The sequence below is a fragment of the Neoarius graeffei genome, chromosome 25 (assembly GCF_027579695.1).
Source record: "Neoarius graeffei isolate fNeoGra1 chromosome 25, fNeoGra1.pri, whole genome shotgun sequence".
NCBI classification, from domain to species: Eukaryota; Metazoa; Chordata; class Actinopteri; order Siluriformes; family Ariidae; genus Neoarius; species Neoarius graeffei.
The window spans coordinates 16873340-16895840 of record NC_083593.1 but is presented as its reverse complement, the minus strand read 5'-3'; the positions used below and the strand labels follow the sequence as shown (position 1 = coordinate 16895840).

The window sequence follows — 22501 nt, the reverse complement described above, 5'->3', positions numbered from 1 at the left end:
CGTGCTTGTGCAGGTTCCCTGTGAGCGCCTTTATGAAGAAGCCTCTCAGATATGACTCATCTCCACCACCTGTTCAGGTAACTCTGGTCGAGCAAAGTCAAAAGTTCAGGTCTGTGTTTGGAAAGTGTTTCTCTAAAGGCCAATTCATGCTGACAACCCAGTCCTCGCAGATAGCGTCGCAGACAGTGTCTGCGTAGCCCCCCCCCACCTTCGCAGACGCTCTGTGCGCACCTCCCAAAAATTGTGACCACCGCAGAAGCCTCGCAGACAGCGTCGCAGACAAGAGGGCTCTGATTGGTCCACTCTACATCCGCTGTACACGCACTTCCGCTTCCCTACTTTCCCGGTTTGGTTTGTTTTCACGACCGGCATTTTTAAAAACACGAGCGAAGATGGAGCAGCATGAAGAGCGGTTGATTGAGGAAGTACGTACATCTATACGACTCCAGTTCTAGTCATTATAAAAAAAAAAAGTTCTAGTCATTATAAGTAACCGGAGGATAAACACTCCACTAACCACACCCACCAACTACTCCTAGCGACTTCGCGCCCCCTTGCGTTGTGCCGGTGAATAACATCGCGCACGCCTATACTCCCCACTCAACGATAAATTACAACTGTCTGCGAAAAGCCATCTGCGAAAGCCTTGTCGCAAGAGCATGCAGAGGCCTTAAGACAGCGTTTCTCAACCACTGGGCGGCCGCGACGCGCCATCTAGTGGGCTGCGAAGTTTTTTTCCAAGTTGAAGTGAACTTTTACTCATATGCCGCTTTTCCACTACAAACGCGGCTGAGTCGGGCTGAGCCGTGCCGTGCTGAGTCGGGCTGAGTCGAGCTGAGCGGGGATGTTGGAGTTGCATATCGACTACAACCGCGCTGAACCGTGCTGGCTGGAAGTGGGTGGACACATTGGGTGGAGTTAGAGAAAGTGGGTGGACGTCACGTGATGTCGTTAAGCGGCGCAAACAGTGACATCAGTGAGCTTTAAAGCGGTAGTCTCATGACCCGAATACTAAACAATAAACATGGAGGACATGGAGTCGTTAGTGTTGCTGGTCTTGGTGATGTGGCTTGTTGTCACCGACAACACCAACAGATACTGGCAAGAGCGTATAGATGAGGCGAGGCGCATAAGGCTTCAGAAATTCTCGTAATTCGTAATTCTTCTTCTTCCGGGTTTACGGTGTTTACAGATCCCAGCGTGCTCGCGGGGCGTGTGTGGGCATGTGAGGACACTCCTCCTCACCAATCAGTGCACAGGGGAGTGTCTCCTCACGCCCCCAGCCCCACTCGGCTCGCTTTGGCTCGCTTCAGCCCCACTCCAAAACGGTGCGAGTTTTAGGGGCTAAGCAGGGCTGAAGCGAGCTGAGTCGTGCTGTTCTTTAGTAGTCGAAACGCGAGCCGTGTCGGGCTGAAGTGAGCTGAAGCGAGCTGAAAAAGGGTAGTGGAAAAGGGCCAATAGTAGGGTACAATTGCTGGGTTGCATCCGATGTTACATCCGTCTCATTAAGCTATGGTCACACTACAGCTCGTGATGCTTTGCGATGGGCTATCGAAGAAAATGAGGCATTTTGGTGGTGACGCATAGCAATATACACGTGAGCTAAAAGTTGTGGAGTTTTAAAAAATATTTTCTTCAATATCCATTAACATGTACAATGATTAAGCAGATCTGGAAAAGACAAACATTTGACTGTCATGCCTTCGCATGCTTGAGTCTGGCGCTGCTTGAGTGGCCGCGCACGCGCTCACGGAACCCAGTCGTTATGGGAAACACCTGATACTGATTTGAGCGCAGTCAGAAGGTACAGTCACGGGCGCTGTTTTCACAGAGGCTTTGTGAAGTATCATCACTGTTTATTTCTAGCCATAATGCTGTTTAAATGCTCTGCTTTATGATTCTGTTTTCGTTTGTGTTTTGTTTTTGTAAATATCATGACTGCTAATAAACACTCTTCCTGCACTTAGCCCCGTGGCCGGCGAGGGCCTTTCTGTGCGGAGTTTGCATGTTCTCCCCGTGTCCGCGTGGGTTTCCTCCGGGTGCTCCGGTTTCCCCCACAGTCCAAAGACATGCAGGTTAGGTTAACTGGTGACTCTAGGGCCCAATCCCAATTCTAATTTCTACCCCTACCCCTCCCCCTTCCCCTCCGCCTTCCCCTTGGCCCTTCCCCTTGAAACTGAGCTACAAGGGATAGGGCTTGAAATTCAACCCTTACGTATTGGGATAGCCCTTCAACGATCGCATACGTCATCGCGTACCTCCGTCAGCGTTTACGTTAGCAAAACGCGACCAAATGCGTCATTGGCTGCGACCAGCCGCTACAGTCAGAGGCAGAAATCTCTGCTGGCAGGGTGTGATTTGTTAACTAACACCACTGAATGGGATATCTTTGGCGCTTCGTGCACCACATCCGACAGAATGAGGTGTCAGAACACTCATGTAAACAATAAAAGCGAGAATAACAGAACAAAACGTACGCAGTCAAGCAACCGAAAACAATACTCACTCCCAAAGCTTTTTAGCAGCAGCTTGGATTTCAGAAATCGCTGCTCATTCTCAGCTCGAAAGCGAATCAAGCGGCGTGTTTCCTCTGGATAACAACTTAAAACACGTAAATGATGGAGAAAATACATTTATGACAATCTTTCGCCGCGGGAACCGCCATCTTTCTGAAATCCGCATGAAATCTCGCTGAAATCCGCATGGCGTTGTGGGAAATCACTCAAACCCCTTCGTTCGGAGTCAGCTCCTGGAAAATCTCCGTTTGGAGGGGTACAGAAGCCCTCCCCCTTCCCCTACCCCTCCGCGTTAACTGGGATTGGGATACCCCTACCCCTTCACGTGAACGCGCAAAATGGAGGGGAAGGGCCAAGGGGTTGGTCCAAGGGGTGAAATGGGATTCGGCCTAAATTGACCGTAGGTGTGAATGTGAGTGTGAATGGTTGTCTGTGTCTATGTGTCAGCCCTGTGATGACCTGGCGACTTGTCCAGGGTGTACCCCGCCTTTCGCCCGTAGTCAGCTGGGATAGGCTCCAGCTTGCCTGCGACCCTGTAGAACAGGATAAAGCGGCTAGAGATAATGAGATGAGATGAGATGAGATGAGGTTGAGAATCCCTGTTCTAAGACAAAACAAAAGAAATCATCCCCAGAGGGCATGGGTTTAGCAGATTCCCAGCAGAGGGCGCTGCAGGTGTGTTGTCTGAGGGAACCTGCTTCACTGAGGCAGAAAGGCGGTTCCTGTGCGCCGAGTCTCCGAGCAGGGTGCGGACTCTGAGGGTTCGTGTCCTCCACACTGTCCTTTCTCATTGCTTCACTTCAGCCAGAGCTGCCGCTTCAACAGGTAATGATTTTAATTCATGGTTCACTTCGTTGACGAAGCTGCATTCAGACTTTCAGTGTAGTAATCCTGTGAGTAACTCACTGCTCTGCTGGTTTCATCAAAGCTACGGCGCTGTGGGCTAAACGGCTAAAGGCTAGCTCAATGAAAAATGCTAACTCGTTTGTATTTTTATATCTTTATATACACACACATACAACAGGGGATTTTACTCAGCCGGAACAGTTTTAATTCTTTCCTAATGCTTAATTTTCTTTTACAACATACACGCTTTGAATATTAAAGTTAAAAAAAAAGTTGACTTTTTTCCCCCCCTCTCTTCTCCTGCACTTTACCTCAGGACACAAACTGCAGCTCAAACCACAGACCTCAGAACAGCTCTTATTAACATCACACACTTTTACCTTTAAAACAACGCTTTATTTTATTTTTATGGGGTTTTTTTAGCTAGAAAGATACAATATAGACACTAGCAATTTCCACATGTATTTTTTTTAACATACAGATGGTTATAGACTGTTTCATTGCCTTATATGTAGAGGTGGGATTGTTGTGATGTTGTGACGTCATCACAATGGATTTGGCAGTCACTGATCCCATTTCAGTTCTGTCCAGTTAAAGTGCATATCCTGGACCAGTTTGGTGCTTTTTTTTTTTTTTTTTAATATGAAAGTATGTCCTTTTACACACTCATCTAGAAGGGTAATTTTGCACAAGACCATCTGTTTAGAGCAGAAAAAAATAAAAGAACAAAACGCGTCTGGAAAAATCCCAAGCCGTATTGATTCAGATTCGTGACGTCATGTGCGGATCCGCCAGCAGACTGATACCCCTTTTCCACCAAATCAGTTCCAGGGCTGGTGCTGGTTCACAACTCGTTCAACTTGCGAGCCAGCTGAGAACCAGTTTGCTTTTTCATAGCTTGGGGTGCTAAGGGAAGCCACGTCATTACGTCGCTGTATACGCCAGTTACGTCGCTGCGTTTGTATAAACCTTGGTGCGAACATCGTAGCAACAACAACACGGAGAAGCAGCAGCAACAACAACAATAATAATAATGGATGACTTCGCGTTTGGCGGCACGGTAGTGTAGTGGTTAGCGCTGTCACCTCACAGCAAGAAGGTCCGGGTTTGAGCCCCGTGGCCGGCAAGGGCCTTTCTGTGTGGAGTTTGCATGTTCTCCCCGTGTCCACGTGGGTTTCCTCCGGGTGCTCCGGTTTCCCCCACAGTCCAAAGACATGCAGGTTAGGTTAACTGGTGACTCTAAATTGACCGTAGGTGTGAATGTGAGTGTGAATGGTTGTCTGTGTCTATGTGTCAGCCCTGTGATGACCTGGCGACTTGTCCAGGGTGTACCCCGCCTTTCGCCCGTAGTCAGCTGGGATAGGTTCCAGCTTGCCTGCGACCCTGTAGAACAGGATAAAGCGGCTAGAGATAAGGCCATTATTTAAAAAAACGTTCTGTTTCCGGTCCACCAGCCGGGTGAGTGCCGTTTGTGCGGGTGAAATTTTTTTTTTTAACGCCGGTTTTTCGACATTTTTTTCGGGTTCGTAAATCTAAAATCAAACTTGACATTTCCGCATTCCCAGGGCTTTCCACTAAGGCTCATACTAGCCAGCCATGACAAATAAGTAGCCGGGGGGATAAACACAAAATAAACTCCTGTGCACGCAGTTCCCAGGGTTAAATGTATTTTCCACAGACCATTTATTTATTCACTTTACTCAAATACAAAGTAAAATGGCAGTAAATCTTCTTTCTTTTCTTGCGTATTGCATCATGAGGCGTTCCTGGCTTGTAAATCTCTTATTTTCGGTGCATGACACATTCACACAGCTGAGTGCGCATGCACACCGCATGTCGGAGCGCGGATGAGTTAAGGCCAATTTATGCTGACAACCCAGTCCTCGCAGACAGTGTCTGCATAGCCCCCCCACCTTCGCAGACGCTCTGCGCGCACCTCCCAAAAATTGTGACCACCGCAGAAGCCTCGCAGACAGCGCCGCAGACAAGAGGGCTCTGATTGGTCCACTCTACATCCGCTGTACACGCACTTCCGCTTCCCTACTTTCCCGGTTTGGTTTGTTTTCACGACCTGCATTTTTAAAAACACGAGCGAAGATGGAGCAGCATGAAGAGCGGTTGATTGAGGAAGTAAGGAAGTACGTACATCTATACGACTCCAGTTCTAGTCATTATAAGTAACCGGAGGATAAACACTCCACTAACCACACCCACCAACTACTCCTAGCGACTTCGCGCCCCCTTGCGTTGTGGCGGTGAATAACATCGCGCCCGCCTATTACTCCCTGCTCATCGATAAATTACAACTGTCTGCGAAAAGCTATCTATGAAAGCCTTGTCGTAAGAGCATGCAGAGGCCTCTCCCTTGATCAACGGTTCAGTTTGACATTATTGTCAGTCCGTTAGATAAACATTTAATTTTATTAAAATCGAAAATTAATATTTAGAGCCTGTGGGCTACAAAAATAGTCATTAAAGTAGCCGGCTGGACTTAATTGTGTGGCCGGCAGCCGGCGCTTGTGGAAAGCCCTGTCGAATCAGCTCTGCGCGTGCGCCGTGCGGCACAAAAAAATGGGAGCCACCATGAAGGAAGGAGATCCGGAGTTTTCAAACATTTGCTGAAGTGTGAAATCGCAAAATGGTATTCTAGCGAACAACAAAATAGTAAAGATTCAGAAAAACAAATCATTCAGTGATCATTTTAATAGTGTAATTTCATCCGAACTAGGCCTAACGGTCTATTTAGAACTACAAAAAGTCTGTGTGTCGGACATTTTAAGTACCTTTGTAAAAGTTTTGCAAATGTTGCAGTCAGCATTTAAAATGCTAACTTTTAAAGGTTTTGTACAAGTTTCAGTTGATTAAACTGTCATTTTATTAAATGTCTGCTTTTGTAATTAAAAAAAAAGTACTGAAAGAAAAAGCAAACACAGCATTGCGATTTCTTATCCATCCATATATAATAAAAAAAATAAATAAATCCCTCCCTCCCTACTGAAATTTTTTTTGCCCACCCGGTGGACAGGAAACGGATTTTTTTTTAAGGATGGCCTAATGAGATGAGAATGAGACTTCGCGTTTGTACAGCTGCTGCTTCTCGCCGTTTAAAAATGGTGTCCTTTCGCGATCTTGCTATTGTTGTTGGTCTTAACAACTCCGCGTATCCGTATTAGCGTATCCGTGTATTGGCGTTGTTGTGTGCACGCGAATCGTGTATTGGCATTGCTGTGTGCACGCGAATCGTTTTAAAAACGTTAATCTGATGATCCGCTGATACGGTCTAATGTAAACCTCACCTTAGCCCATGTTTACATTAGACCGTATCAGCAGATCATCAGATTAACGTTTTTAAAACGATTAGTGTGCACACAGCAACACCAATACACGATTTGCGTGCACATAGCAACGCCAATACACGGATATGCTTGGCTCTGCAGGCATCCTGCGCTCCAAATCACTCCGCCCTGAACAGCGAGTGCCCTCTGGAGGGTGCGCACTCCGGCCCTGCGCAGCTCACACAGCGCGCGAGTGAAGTGCACAAGCCACGATTCGGGACTGAGCCGCTGTGTGTGTGATCCCAGTGCATATCACTTACTACTTGCAAGTGGAAGGATGGCAAGCCTAAAGACAATCATAACTACACAATGGGCAGTATTTGCATCAGTCTTTGCAGTATTTTCATACTTTTATACTCTTTAATGAAAGGTGATACAAGGCGGAAGTCCGCGCCGTTTTTCAGCAGTCGCGTCACATGACCAACGCCAGCGAATCAGGAAGGTGGATGTCACAGTGACGTTGTCCAATGAGACACCAGCTAGAGCTCAGCACAGCGTATCCGCATATTCTGAATGTTTACACAGCACCGGAGCTGACACGATCTGGATTGAATACGTGGACGTTGGCGGATTCCGGTTTCCCGGCGTTTTAATATAAACGGACAGTGCATCCGCGAAGAAAACGAGACAGATACGGTCTAATGTAAACGTAGCCTTAGGCTAGGCTACTGCTCCTTCCCGTCTTCTGTCCTCCTGTTACCCCTCCTTCCCACCAGAAAGGAGTTGTCCAGTCTGCTGGCATGAGGGACAAAGGAGTTTGAGTTAGGGCTGCTCGATATTGGAAAAAATCAATATCACGATTTTTTCAGTAAATATTGATATCGCGATTTTTAAAACGATATTTATACACCTTTTTTTTAAAGCCCTGATCATCAACACCCGAGGCACCGAGCCACATTTTTATAGTACAGGCCTCATAGGCTACCTGTCAACCCTTCCCATTGTACCCTGAAACGCCTTTTACTTAAACTATTTACTGTGCAAGCGCGTACTTTGCATAGGTCCTATAGCCTGCACAAGGCTCACATTCTCCTCACTCAACATTTCCGATCACAGAGGATGGAGCCAGCGCTGGTATTACCAGTGATTACTGCATAACGTCCACACTGGCTTGTAGCCAGCCAAGGATAAAATCTCTCTCTCACACACACACACACACACACAACAACGTAAGCTTGTGTGTTGTTAAGACACCAACATTAAACACGCACACACACGGACTGGCCATTGGGAGTAGCGGGAGTTTTCCCGGTGGGCCGGTGGTTCAGTTTGGGCCGGCGGAGAAAAAAAAAAAAAACAGTTGCGCGCTGGCCTTTAATATGATAAGCAATGTTAACAGTTCTTTAAGAAACTGTTAACATTGCTTATCATATTAAAGGCCAGCGCGCAACTTTTTTTTTTTTTCTCTACGCCGGCCCACACTGAACCACCGGGAAAACTCCCGCTACTCCCGATGGCCAGTCCGTGTGTGAACACGCACAATATAGAGACAAGTCCTTAAGAATTAACATACATGAAAATAGCTCAGCGGCATGTAAACGTTCCCTGAAAGTGTAGGTGGCACTGCGGCTAGATGCTACGTGAAATGGCACAAGGCAAACACCATGCTTCGCTCAGTCAACAGACAAAATCCACGAACCCAGTAGTCCTCCTACTACTGTGGGTTAGTGTTCTGTGGCCAAAAACACCCTATGCACAGTCATTCCAAAACATCCCCACTAGTTGCAGGTTATGTCTCAAATACAGATATGCGTTGTGGATTAAGCGATCTATTTTCAAGCATCAGGCTTCTCTTCCTTCATCTTCCAAATGTGGACTCCGCTATCTTTTTGGCATGTCGGCATTGAAATACCATTTGCAGAGATATTTCACTCGCCATTAAGAAAAGTAAAAGCAACACATGATTAGGGCTACATGATTAGCAGGGGGACACTGTTTTAAGCGCACGGAATTTTAAAAACAATGTAATTACATCTGAGTCCGTCTACATCGCGCAATAAACCCGTCCTTAGCAGAACCTACTTCAAAACATGATGCTAGCTGCAGATGCACAAGTCAAAATCAAATGAACCCAAGTAAACATGCCGCGGCGGGCAACATTAATAACCAAATTGCCTTACCTTAAAACGCTGCCTTGACCACAGGACGACTCGCAATTATTCCACTTAAATCCACACGGTTTAACACATCTAACACAGCTAGCAAGCTGGATATGTGCTAATATTGTTGTGCTTGTTTTCTTCCGTAGATGCCATTTTTACATTACCCAGTCCCACATCCAAAAATGACGTAAATATGTTAATTGTATTATTATAACTATTAGCAAGCAAATCAAACAACATATTAACAAATCAATATATCAAATCACCCGACACGTATGAAAACAGAAGAACTGATTTTTTACTGTTGCGGAGATATCGCGGGAGTAGATTGGATGATGTATACAAGGCTACGGTGTGCCCTAGGGGACAGAAGGGTTCGTTTTACCTTACAAATGACAAAAAATCGTTTCATATCGATATTATGAATTTTGATATCGTTTGACACCAATATTGATATCGTGATAAAAATACGATATATTGCACAGCTCTAGTTTGAGTCTGTTCGTTTTGCACTTGGGAAGGAGCATTCTGTCATGAACAGGCTCCTCTGGTTGCTGATGACGGTGTGCAGAGGGTGACTGGCATCGTCTATGATGTTCAATAGTTTGTCCATAGACCTCTTCTCTGCCACCGTCACCAGAAAGTCCAGCTTCATGCCAACCACAGAGCTGGCCCGCCTGATCAATTTGTCCAGCCTGGATGTGTCGTCCTTGGATATGCTGCCCCCCCCCCCCCCCCCCCCCCCCAAGTACACCATGGTGTAAAACAGGACACTGGCGACCACAGACTGATAGAACATCCACAGGAGTTTCCTGCAGATGTTAAAAGAGCACAGCCTCTTAAGGAAGTATAGCCTGCTCTCCCTCTTCCTGTATAAGTGATTGGTGTTGCAAGTCCAGTCCAGTTTATGAAGTGAGTCCTGCATACGAAGCTGTGGTCTGTTGCATGTTGCCAGTTTTTCCGGGTGCCTCGCACGAAGCGCTCCCATTTCTCTCTCATTGTCCGGTCTTTTGGAAAACGAGGAGTACTAATCCCATCCTGATTGGTGTTGCTACACCCTCCTACAATACATCTGTTAACCATTTTTTAACAATTATGTGATAACGTTGAAATTTGCAGAAAGCCACCAGGTCGTTTTCTTATAAACAAACCAACGCTGACTTGGGATTCAGAGGGAGGCGTCCCGCACATGACGTCACAAAAATCAATGTTTGCCGGGAAATCCAAATGCCAAATTTTTTCAGAGGCGGACCAATTTGCCTCAAATGGCTTGATTTCAACTGAATTTTTCTGGTATTGCACAGGGTAAAAAAAAATTTGCACAAAATGCAAAATGTGAGATATTTGACAAGTTTAATATAAAAGAGAATTACATTGATCTTGCTCCTAAATATACCCAAGATGTGCCCTTTAAAGCTAGACTGCCTTTCAGATTTAAGTTTGTCATAAAAAGAATTTTCCCTGACATCCGGTTATTTTTGTTTAGTTGACCAAAAGCTACTTGATTCGAATCACAGACTTCCAATTTTATTATTTTTTTTAACAGCACGATTAATGAATTTAGGGCCACATGGCCGTAAATTCTCAGCTATTTTTGCTTGCTTCACCATGACACAATACAAGATGCTATCCCTGTGTCCGAAATCGCTTCCTACTCACTATATAGCAAGAAGGCTATTTTGTAGTGCTGTCCGAAACCTTAGTGAGGATTATTTAGTGTACTCAAAGTATCCCACAATGCATCACAAAAAATAGTGTATAACCGATGGGCACGAACCAAAGCAATATATCCCATCATGAATTGCGGTCACGCTGAAAGAGAAGTCTCAAATTTGATTTAATACAGGGTGTCCGCGGAGTTTAAAAAAGTCTAAAATTACACGTTTTCAATTTTAGGCCTAAAAAAGTCTAAAATACAGAGATATTTTGCACTGTTGGTCTAAAATCTCATTTGGGTAATTTAAGACCTAGGTTACGTGCAGAATTATTCTGCACGTAGAAAATCTTCCCGGAAGTTCCTTTCAGCACGTAGATTGGTTAGCATCTAGGTGCTGAAAGGAACTTCCGGGAAAATTTTCTAGTTTCGGTTGTGTTGCCAGATTGGGCGGTTTTAAGTGCGATTTAGCGGGTTTTGAACATATTTTGGGCTGGAAAACGTCAGCAGTATCTGGCAACACTGCCAGCGGGAAGATTTCCTAGTTCCGGTTTACAGCGCTGACTCAGTTCATGCAATTGCTGGTGTTGCGTAGGCTACCGTGTAAGCTCTGTCAATTTCAGCGACAAATTAAAAATGGAAGCGGATGAAATGGTTCCTAAAAGAACTAGTAAGAGGTCAGTCATCCAACATTTTTTTGGATATCGCGAGGAGGACGTGGAACAGCAAATACCAGTTTGTAAAGTGTGCAAAAAAACCTGTCATCACGAAAGGCAGCAGCACGACAAATATGTTCCATCACGTGAAACTCACCCGGTATAGTATGAAGAGTCTCTTAGGTGGTGTTTACATTAGACCGTATCAGTGGCTCATCAGATTAACGTTTTTAAAACAATTCGCGTGCACACAGCAACGCCAATACACGGATACGCTAATCACATGACTAATTAGACGGCACGTCACATGATCCCAGTGCATATCGGGCATGCGCAAGTCACTCACCACTTGCAAGTGGAAGGATGGCAAGCGAACACCTTCTCCAGCAGATAAACACACCTGGCTGTGATGTTCATGTTCTCACTGAGTTTAAGCGCCTGAAGGAGGTAAATAAGTTGAAATGTGTAAATAAACCTCAGTGTGGCTCAGCGCTTCCTCCTGCGCTCCAAATCACTCCACCCTGAACAGCGAGTGCCCTCTGGAGGGTGCGCACTCCGGCCCTGCGCAGCTCACAGAGCACGCGAGTGAAGCGCACGAGCAGTGATTCGGGACTGAGCCGCTGTGTGTGTGATCCCAGCGCTAGCGAATCAGGAAGGTGGATGTCACAGTGACGTTGTCCAATGACGACGTCAGCTAGAGCTCAGCACTGCGTTTCCTCGTTCCTCAATGTTTATACAGCACCGGATCAGATACGAACTGGGTTGAATACATGTGCCCTGGCGGATTCAAGTTGTTCCGCCTGTGGAGTCGTTTCCCGGCGTTTTAATGTGCACGGACAGTGCATCCGCGACGAAAACGAGACGGATACGGCCTAATGTAAACACCACCTTAAACTCCGAACTACTTGCCCACGAGCTAAACCCCCCCCCCCCCCCCCCAACAAGCTAAACAAATGACCATAGCGGCCTCGATCTCCAAAGCCACCCCATATGAGAAAACGAGTCAGAGATGGAGAGCTATAACGGATGCAATCACTAACTTCATTGCCGAAGACATGATCCCAGTTAGTATAGTGGAAAAACCAGGCTTCCAAAAATTACTAAACACACTCGATCCCAAACATGAGTTGCCTGGTTGCAGACATTTTACAGAGAAGGCAATACCGGAATTATACACATCTGAGAGGCAGAGCCAGAAAACATTCAGTTCAAAAGTGTGCAAAGAGGAAAATTATGTTTTGCAGATCTCTCTCTGGCGGCACGGTGGTGTAGTGGTTAGCGCTGTCGCCTCACAGCAAGAAGGTCCGGGTTTGAGCCCCGTGGCCGGCGAGGGCCTTTCTGTGCGGAGTTTGCATGTTCTCCCCGTGTCCGCGTGGGTTTCCTCCGGGTGCTCCGGTTTCCCCCACAGTCCAAAGACATGCAGGTTAGGTTAACTGGTGACTCTAAATTGACCGTAGGTGTGAATGGTTGTCTGTGTCTATGTGTCAGCCCTGTGATGACCTGGTGACTTGTCCAGGGTGTACCCTGCCTTTCGCCCGTAGTCAGCTGGGATAGGCTCCAGCTTGCCTGCGACCCTGTAGAACAGGATAAAGCGGCTAGAGATAATGAGATGAGATCTCTCTCTTCTCTCCCTCAATATCTCTCTCTATTGTGAATCAGTACGTTTACATGCACGTCCAAATCGAGCTGCTGTTGGTAATCGAGCAAAGGGTCCCAGCAGGGGTGCCAGAGAAATCCAATCCTACATGCACAAGTGAAATCGGGCTATTGTGCAAGGTGCATTGTGCACCCGAGCCACACGTGGCGCTACACGCCCCATCGTGTTGGTACACTTCCGGTTGTCGTCATGAAGAAGAGCTATAGTGTTGCCAGATACTGCTGACGTTTTCCAGCCCAAAACATGTTCAAATCCGCTAAAATGCACTTAAAACCCCCAATCTGGCAACACTAGCAGTTCCGTGTTCAAGCTGTTAGGCTTGCTCTAACAGACTATGGCTACAAACTGTCCGGCGCAGACCACTGTTTTGTAAGACAACTTATTTTGCACAATAATATTTTTCTAAAGTCCATTTTTTGCTTACAAAAATATATATTTTTTTGCTTACAATTTAACTTGTGTCTTAATAAACACACAAAAAGTTCAATTGTTTTGTTTTTATTGACATTCTTCAGATGTTGGACATATATACACACACACACACACACACACACAAATACAATGACTATGTACACAATTCACAGCTATGCAACAGCTGTACAGATGTATTTGGTGATACAGTAAGTGAGCTAAATTTTAACAGTGCAAACAATGCCACAAAAAGAAAAGATTCATGCCGTTGTCATGATTCGTTGTCATGCCGACCGAGGCTGTTGTGTTTCCCGCTTGTGGTCTCGTCACTCGTCACTTCCGGAAGTAGCTCGACAACTAGCTCGATAGGGTATACATGCACAAAGTAGCTCGGCAGAAATCGCATAAACTAGGTCGTGTAGCTCGATTCCGAGAAATCAAGTTCGGTTCAATTTCAGCCGAATTAAGGTGTATACATGGCATTTTGAACTTCGATTTCAGTCGAGCAACGGCAGAAATTCGATTCTCTCTATGTGCATGTAAACGTAGTGAATGTTCCAGTGGTTCTCAGTCAGGGGCTTCAAAGTTTGGGAGAATAGCAGGGTACAAATAATTTACAGCAGGGTGCAAAATGGTAAAATGTCTGCCAGCAGCAGACATAATGCACGCAAAGCGTGCAGGGATATATATATATATATATATATATATATATATATATATATATATATATATATATATATATATATATATATGAGTGATTCCACGCTTATGGGTACTGAAATGGGGACATGAACTTATTCACCTAAAACCATTTCTATTTTTACCATCAGGTCACAAAACATGTAATCTTTACTGAATGATATGTTAAAAGATAACTTTAATTTTCTGAGATGTAATAAAAACATATTTATATGCCAAAGTCAAGCCTATGAGTTCCAAAATGATGTCTGTTACATTACTTCTGTTACGATTGTCCATCTCGCGTCTGTTACAAATTAATTACAATCTAGCTATATACCATGTTAATCTTATTGAAAGAATGTGTGTTTATTCTACTACACACGTTTATTAATTATATTTGCTAAAACATCACCTTCCTATGTTTCAAAAAGTAATTCTACGTTGTTAAAATTGAGAATATATATGTCCACAACACTTCTGTTACGTTCTGACTTTAGCATATAAATGTTTTTATTACATCTCAGAAAATTAAAGTTATCTTTTAACATATCATTCATTAAAGATTACATGTTTTGTGACCTGATGGTAAAAAAAGAAATGGTTTTAGGTGAATTTTTAAAAATAAGTTCATGTCCCCATTTCAGTACCCATAAGCGTGGAATCACTCATATATATATATATATATATATATATATATATATAAATAAATAAAATGAGAGAGAGAGAGAGATATGCAAGTACGAATTTTTCATGGGGCGGGATGGTTTGGAGGCCACCTAAAATTGGGATAACATTTACCCGGGACGGGTATTTGAGGCGGGTCGTCTAGCTTAAGCTTGATTAGCATTGTTACGCACGCCAGTGTTTCCCACAGAAATTTTGGAGACTATGGGGGAGGCGTGGGGGTTGTTTAAAATTGAGTGATATGTTAAATATTAAGTTATTACTGAAAAACTATTGATTTAAAAAAAACAGACACTGAGAAATTATCCTATAAACAACTTTACCAATATAAAAGATTACCAGGACTACAAAAATGCAGAAAAATAAGCTTTACTTATCCAAATGCTCCTGTTGGTTCAAAAGTTAAAGTGCAGAGGACCTCACAGCACAACATGAAGTTACCTTAAAATATAATATAAATGCCTCAGCTTTCATGTAAGAAAAAAAACTATTAATACTAGTACTGTGTGCAGGCAGTCTCTCCTGAAGACTAAATTAAACAATAATTATAAACTAATAAAATAAATGGCTCAGGCTTCATCGAAGAAAAAAACAATTTGAACAGAATCTCACAGTATGATGCTGAAGCAGCCTAAACAATGGAAAATAAAATACCATTTTGGCAAAAACGTTGGCATCCATTAATTTCTTGTATTAAGTAAAAAATGTTGCCAGATACTGCTGACGTTTTACAGCCCAAAATATGTTCAAAACCCGCCAAAATGCACTTAAAACCGCCCAAAATGGGAGGGAAAATGCGCAATCTGGCAACACGGGCGGCAGTAATGGCTGCACTCGTGTCGAGGATGTAAACACAGTTGACGTGGCAACGGACATACATGACTTTTGCCGCTTTTCCACTACAAACGCGGCCGTGCCGTGCTGAGTTGGGCTGAGTCGAGCTGAGCGGGGCTATTGAAGTTGCATTTCGACTGCAACCGCGCTGAACCGTGCTGGCTGGAAGTGGGTGGACACATTGGGTGGAGTTAGTGAAAGTGGGTGGACGTCACGTGATGTCGTTAAGCAGCGCAAACAGTGACATCAGTGATCTTTTAAGCGGTAGTCTCACGACCCGGATAGTAAACAATAAACATGGAGGACATGGAGTCGTTAGTGTTGCTGGTCTTGGTGCTGTGGCTTGTTGTCACCGGCAACGCCAACAGATACTGGCAAGAGCGTATAGATGAGGCGAGGCGCATAAGGCTTCAGAAATTCTCGTAATTCGTAATTATTCTTCTTCCGGGTTTACGGTGTTTACAGATCCCAGCGTGCTCGCGGGGCGTGTGTGGGCATGTGAGGACACTCCTCCTCACCAATCAGTGCACAGGGGAGTGTCTGCTCACGCCCCCAGCCTCACTCGGCTCACTTTGGCTCGCTTCAGCCCCACTCCAAAACGGTGCGAGTTTTAGGGGCTAAGCAGGGCTGAAGCGAGCCGAGTTGTGCTGCTCTGAGGTAGTCGAAACGCGAGCCGTGTCGGGCTGAAGTGAGCTGAAAAAGTGTAGTGGAAAAGGGCCAATAGTGGATGTAATTTACGTTCACAACTTTTTTTGCTGTCAGAAATATTTAATATTAAATTTTGTGACTCGACTGACAATAGCCGGCGGCATAACAAGCCATAGCCGGCGATTTGCCGCCGGTGACCAGCTACTTTTGAGACCGCTGCTCAGTAGTCAGGTTAATAGCTTGGAGATCTATTTTTTTAAATAATTTAATGAAAGAGCACTTTTCTTATTTAGGCTAAATGTCTTTCTCAGTGTCGAGCTTGCACTTTATTGATTTGAGCAGCTCTGTATTGTGTTGCCCCTTTGTTGCAATTTTCAAGATTGATTTTGCAGTTTGTGCCACATCTTTGTGAATAAAAATAGTCTTATTTCAATTCAATTGTGATTAATCACCAACATGACAATTTATGTGTTGTTGAAAACCACCTGTAAAGTTAACCAAGAATGTTATTTAATCTGCAGGGATTGTAGTGAAAACAGTAAAGAGTAAAAGTTAGATTTCATGGGATCCTTTAGAGGAGATTTAAATATATCGAGATATATATCGTATATTGTGAAATGGAGAAAATGTATCAGGATATTCATTTTTTTCCCATATCGCACAGCCCTATTGTCACGGTTTGTAGCAAAATGGGTAAATGCAAGTTTAACGACTGCTGGCTTGAACGCAGTGATTTCATAGACTGGTTAAAACATGTACCAAACAATCCGTTTGAGGCGTACTGCACATTGTGCAAAAGAACACTCAAACTCAGCACCCTGGGTGTAAAGGCACTGGAATCGCACGCGAAAGCGGAGAAGCACTAGGCTGCCCATAAAAGTATGGAACAATCGCATGCCATCACTCAATTTTGTTCACCGTTGTCAGGTCCAAGCACATCTCGAGACGGTGTATCAGCTAACTCCGTGCAAACTGTAACGCTACAACACGCAAACCGTACGGAATCGAATGCCTCATCCTCAAGTGATTTGCGGGATGTCTTTGGCTCCACTGCAACTTAGTTCCTCGTTAATGCAAGAGCGCACCCTAGGGATGTAATGAGTTCATTGGTGAATGATAATAAATTATTTCGAAAGTAATTCAGGCTCTCCCAATTTTCTTTATTTTTTTTGTGCAGCATAAGTCTTAAATTTAACCTGCTATGGTCTTAAAAAGGTCTTAAAAAGTCTTAAATTGAACTTGTTCAAGCCTGCAGACACCCTGTAATAAAAGGCAGCAGCTAATAATAAGTTCAATTTATATAGCACCTTTCTCAAAATCCAAGGTCGCTTTACAATTATAGGGAACAATAAATAAATAAATATAAAAATAAAACTAGAAAAGCACTCGGAGAGCGCAGACCTCCGCCAAGAATCCTTTAAAAAATTCCGGGATCCTGACGGTGATCCGGATCACCGCCAAAATTTAATGGATTGTTACTTGTGCCCAGTCACACCTCTGGAAAAAATTTCAGAGCAATCCGTTCATAACTTTTTTTCTGTAATATTGCTAACAGACAAACCAATGCTACCGAAAACACAACCTCCTTGGTGGAGGTAAAAATCCACCAAATAGAGGCCAGGATGTCATTCCAGTGGTGTAGCAGCTACAGTCCCACCAAAAGGCGCACGAAAACAAGTCCGCTGGCAACGTCACTCGGAACGCCATGCCATGGATCCACAATGCAAGCACAGAAGCACCGCCACGCAGAGCACCGGTACATCCTGAGCTGCCTGCACAGTCGCTGCAACGCCACCGAACACCGTTGCTTGGAACACCACACCAAGCACTAAAGCACAGAGCGCTGGACAACCACAATGTTCAAATGAGCAGCGAACTCACTGCAGTCCATAGCTAGGAGCACAGGCCTGGAGGGAACCGACGCCCAAAACTGGGTCCGGAGCTACATCACCACCAGCGGACAAAAACACTCAAAAACAAACCTCAAACTACACGAACACAAAAAATAAAAAGAGAGAAAATAAAATATAAAAGCTTCGGTGAGAAGGCAAAGAAGAAAGTATTCAGCGTTGAGTTTAAAAAAACTGAAAGATGCGCGTTCTTTGTACTGATTAATGTAGGAAATGCGCTCAGTATAATATGCATTTCACAAAAACGCATGCATGTATTTATTATTTTGAAAACCCACCAGCTGACTGATATGGCATGTTTTAATTGTGCGACAGTAATGACGTAAATACCAGCGTGACGGACTAGTGTCCGAAAGCATTTTTTCATTTTACTAATGAGCTCACTATATAGTCCTCTAGATAGAGAGTAGTGAACGAGTGAGTGAGTATTTCGAACCATACACAAACTTCTCACACTGAACATGTGCGTTGAACTGTAAAGATCAGCTGTTCAATGTCTACTTCCCATACGGCCTGTAGCAAATGTCTTTTATGCCTTTTTGAAGGTACTCGTCACATACTTCAATAACTCTTTTCAATCTTTTTCTCAGATCTGGTTTAACACAGAGTCTTTAAAGTGCATATCACGGGTAAATTCAGGAGCAAGATCAATGTAATTCTCCTATTAAACTTTGGTCAAATATCTGTAACGTTCTGCGTTCTCTGCAATTTTTTTACCTTGCGCAATACCAGAAAAATTCAGTTGAAATCAAACCATTTGAGGCAAATTGGTCCGCCTCTGAAAAAACTTGGCATTTGGATTTCCTGGCAAACATTGATTTTCGTGACGTCGCGTGCGGGACGCCTCCCTCTGAATCCTACGTCAGCGCTGGTTTGTTTATGAGAAAACGACCTGGTGGTTTTCTGCAAATTTCTTCAACGTTATCACGTAATTATTAAAATGGTTAACAGATGTATTGTAGGAGGGTGTAGCAACACCAACCTTGATGGGATTAGTACTCATCGTTTCCCAAAAGACCGGACAATGAGGGAGAAATGGGAGCGCTTGGTATACACAAGTTGTGCACTGAAACCGTGCAAAGCTCACGTAGCCTGCTGGCGCTTCCGCAGATAACATCACGAATCTGGCTCCAGACTCGCTTGGGATTTTTCCAGATGCGTTTTTTTTTTTTTTCTGCTGTAGACAGATGACCTTGTGCAAAATTACCCTTCTGGATGAGTGTGTAAAGGGACATACTTTCATATAAAAAAAAAAAAATAACATGAAATTGGTCCAGGATATGCACTTTAAGACAATATGGACAAATGTCTGTTCTTCCAAATCCACTGCTATAGTAGGCTATTTCAACAGGATCTGCACAGTTGAGAGGCATTCTGACACTGCAGACTGAGGCAAGAAAATGTTCAGGGGGTGTTACTGGCGCCCCGCAATAGTACCCGAACTCTGACAGCAACACAGTGAGTGCTGTTTGTTGTCAGCCGATGCTTCATGTAGATTATTTCTATATTTACTCTAGAACTACTGGTACAAGCTAACAAATCTTCAGTGTCTCTTTTTCGAGCGACATAATTTGTCTAAGACTGGGCTTGCGATGTGCAAGACATGCGTCTTTCAGCACACAAACCACCGCCATTTTTGTTGCTTCTTGTTAGAGGTAGTCACGCGCATGCGTACAATCGGCCGTTTATGACGCGAGAGACACTCGTGCTATGCATAACGTACAGACGGTCTATGACCAGGGGCGACCATGCTGTGTGCATCGCATGAACGTTTTGTAGACTGAGAGGGGCTCGGTCGGGTAACCGGAAACAAGGTTTTTTGGGGTTTTTTTTTGGGGGGGGGGGGGTTTGGCCTTACTGCCTACTTTTTTTTCCAAACTTTCCTGATTGCTATTAAAAAAAACAACAACCTGGCTCGATTACGTCAGCATTCGAAAGAGGGCGCGCGTCTTTTGACAACATTGGCAGATGTCGGTCACTTTGATTTCCGCTGTGTTTTACTTCCATCCTACGATGTCTCGCACAGGCCTCAGCGAATCTCATTTACGGCCATTGCTTTGACATATGGACTGATATTACATAGCATATTTCAAACACTCATAACCTGCTATAGCAGTGACAAAATAGCGATCAAAAATACATTCCTATATTTAATAAAATGAGAAATAGAATTTTGATGATAAATTTGCCTTCAGTTCTCCTTAAATTCAACACTCTTCAAAAGAAAAAGCAGTCAAAACACGAACAGCTTGTACTGTATTAAAAATTTTAATATCAATATTTATTCCTCTTAGTGTTGTTACAAAGTGTACTTTTTTTGTATTACATACTTGTTTGATATCAAATTTTATATTTAAAAAAATCAGCATTGACCAAAATTAAAAAAAAAAAAAAATTGTCTATTAATATAGAAATAAAAATGTTTTCCTAACATTGAAGAGGTTTAGAGCGGAGTAACTCACAGGCCATTCTATACCCACTGCTTCATTTATAAATGGATGTGCGTATAAATACAACTGTAGTCTGAGGCCAAGTTTACATTAGACCGTATCTGTCTCGTTTTCTTCGCGGATGCACTGTCCGTTTACATTAAAACGCCGGGAAACGGGAATCCGCCAGGGTCCACGTATTCAATCCAGATCGTGTCTGGTCCGGTGCTGTGTAAACATTGAGAATACGCGGATACGCTGTGCTGAGCTCTAGCTGGCGTCGTCATTGGACAACGTCACTGTGACATCCACCTTCCTGATTCGCTGGCGTTGGTCATGTGACGCGACTGCTGAAAAACGGCGTGGACTTCCGCCTTGTATCACCTTTCATTAAAGAGTATAAAAGTATGAAAATACTGCAAATACTGATGCAAATACTGCCCATTGTGTAGTTATGATTGTCTTTAGGCTTGCCATCCTTCCACTTGCAAGTGGTAAGTGATGCGCATGCCCGATATGCACTGAGATCACACACACAGCGGCTCAGTCCCGAATTACTGCTCGTGCGCTATACTCGCGTGCTCTGTGAGCTGCGCAGGGCCGGAGTGCGCACCCTCCAGAGGGCACTCGCTGTTCAGGGCGGAGTGATTTGGAGCGCAGGATGCCTGCGGAGCCGAGCGTATCCGTGTATTGGCGTTGCCATGTGCACGCGAATCGTGTATTGGCGTTGCTGTGTGCACACTAATCGTTTTAAAAACGTTAATCTGATGATCCGCTGATGCGGTCTAATGTAAACCCCACCTGAGTTGACATTTTCCTTTGAGTACTGCAGTCTAGGCATGTATCTCTTGAACAGTTATTCCACGAAATTGAGTCGTACTTGAGCTGATGGCCAATGAGGCGTGTAGTGCCGAGTCAGCTATAAGCCATGTACGACGAGATTGCAGGGCTGACACACAGAGGCAAACAACCATTCACACCTACGGTCAATTTAGAGCCACCAATTAGCCTAACCTGCATGTCTTTGGACTGTGGAGGAAACCCACGCAGACACGGGGAGAACATGTAAACTCCACACAGAAAGCCCCCATCGGCCACTGGGCTCGAACCCAGATCCTTCTTATTATGAGGCGACAGCGCTAACCACTACACCACCGTGCCACCATTTTGAGAAACGAAGCATTTTTATTTTTTGCAAATTTGATAACTTCATACAAAACGCCTGACAAAATTTCTGCTTAACAAACTGGCGAAATGACCGTAGCAATTTGTGAAAAAAGCTATAATGATAATACTTGGGGGGGGAATACACTCTTAAATACTTTTATTTCATATCATTTTGCTTTGTATTTTTTGGGGGTTTTGTTTTCGAGTGGAGTAGAAACTGTATTGTACTGGACCTTTAAGTTCAGTGTTTGCTGTCTCTAAATTTTAACTGGATTTCTCATTAATGTGACGGTGAATATTGTTGAAAAACGGCGAGCGAGAAAAGACGCTCCTGCTCTTCTTATTAGGATTATCGGATATAGTGATCATCTGTACATATGTTTCCCACTTTACTTAGGCAGGCTGCCCAGGAATATTAACTATCTCCAAAGTATAGTGGCCCATTTTAGCAAACGAGTATGAAGGACAATGTTCTGAGAGTGGTGGATAAATAATGCACAGTTCGCTGTTTGGCTAAAAAGGAACTGCGCCTTGCTGGAATTACTGACCAAATAGCCGACCACATGAACTGAGAACTTTCACGCTGTAGACAGTCTTAATCCGTGTATGCGTTACATGCTATTGAGACACACTACGTTTACATGCACATAGAGAGAATCGAATTTCTGCCGTTGCTCGACTGAAATCGAAGTTCAAAATGCCATGTATACACCTTAATTCAGCTGAAATTGAACTGAACTTGATTTCTCGGAATCGAGCTACACGACCTAGTTTATGCGATTTCTGCCGAGCTACTTTGAGCATGTATACCCTATCGAGCTAGTTGTCGAGCTACTTCCGGAAGTGACGAGACCACAAGCGGGAAACACAACAGCCTCGGTCGGCATGACAACGGCATGAATCTTTTCTTTTTGTGGCATTGTTTGCACTGTTAAAATTTAGCTCACTTACTGTATCACCAAATATATCTG

General features: G+C 44.1%; 1 protein-coding gene across 1 annotated transcript in view; it reads left to right on the top strand.

The window, feature by feature from the left end:
• The first annotated feature begins 3232 nt into the window (after window positions 1-3232).
• ilk (integrin-linked kinase) overlaps window positions 3233-22501 on the top strand; it is an 88813-nt gene continuing 69544 nt past the window's right edge. Inside the window, exon 1 of the mRNA XM_060909667.1 lies at window positions 3233-3341. The gene's annotated coding sequence lies outside the window, so the exon portion shown is untranslated. The remainder of the gene's footprint in view (window positions 3342-22501) is intronic.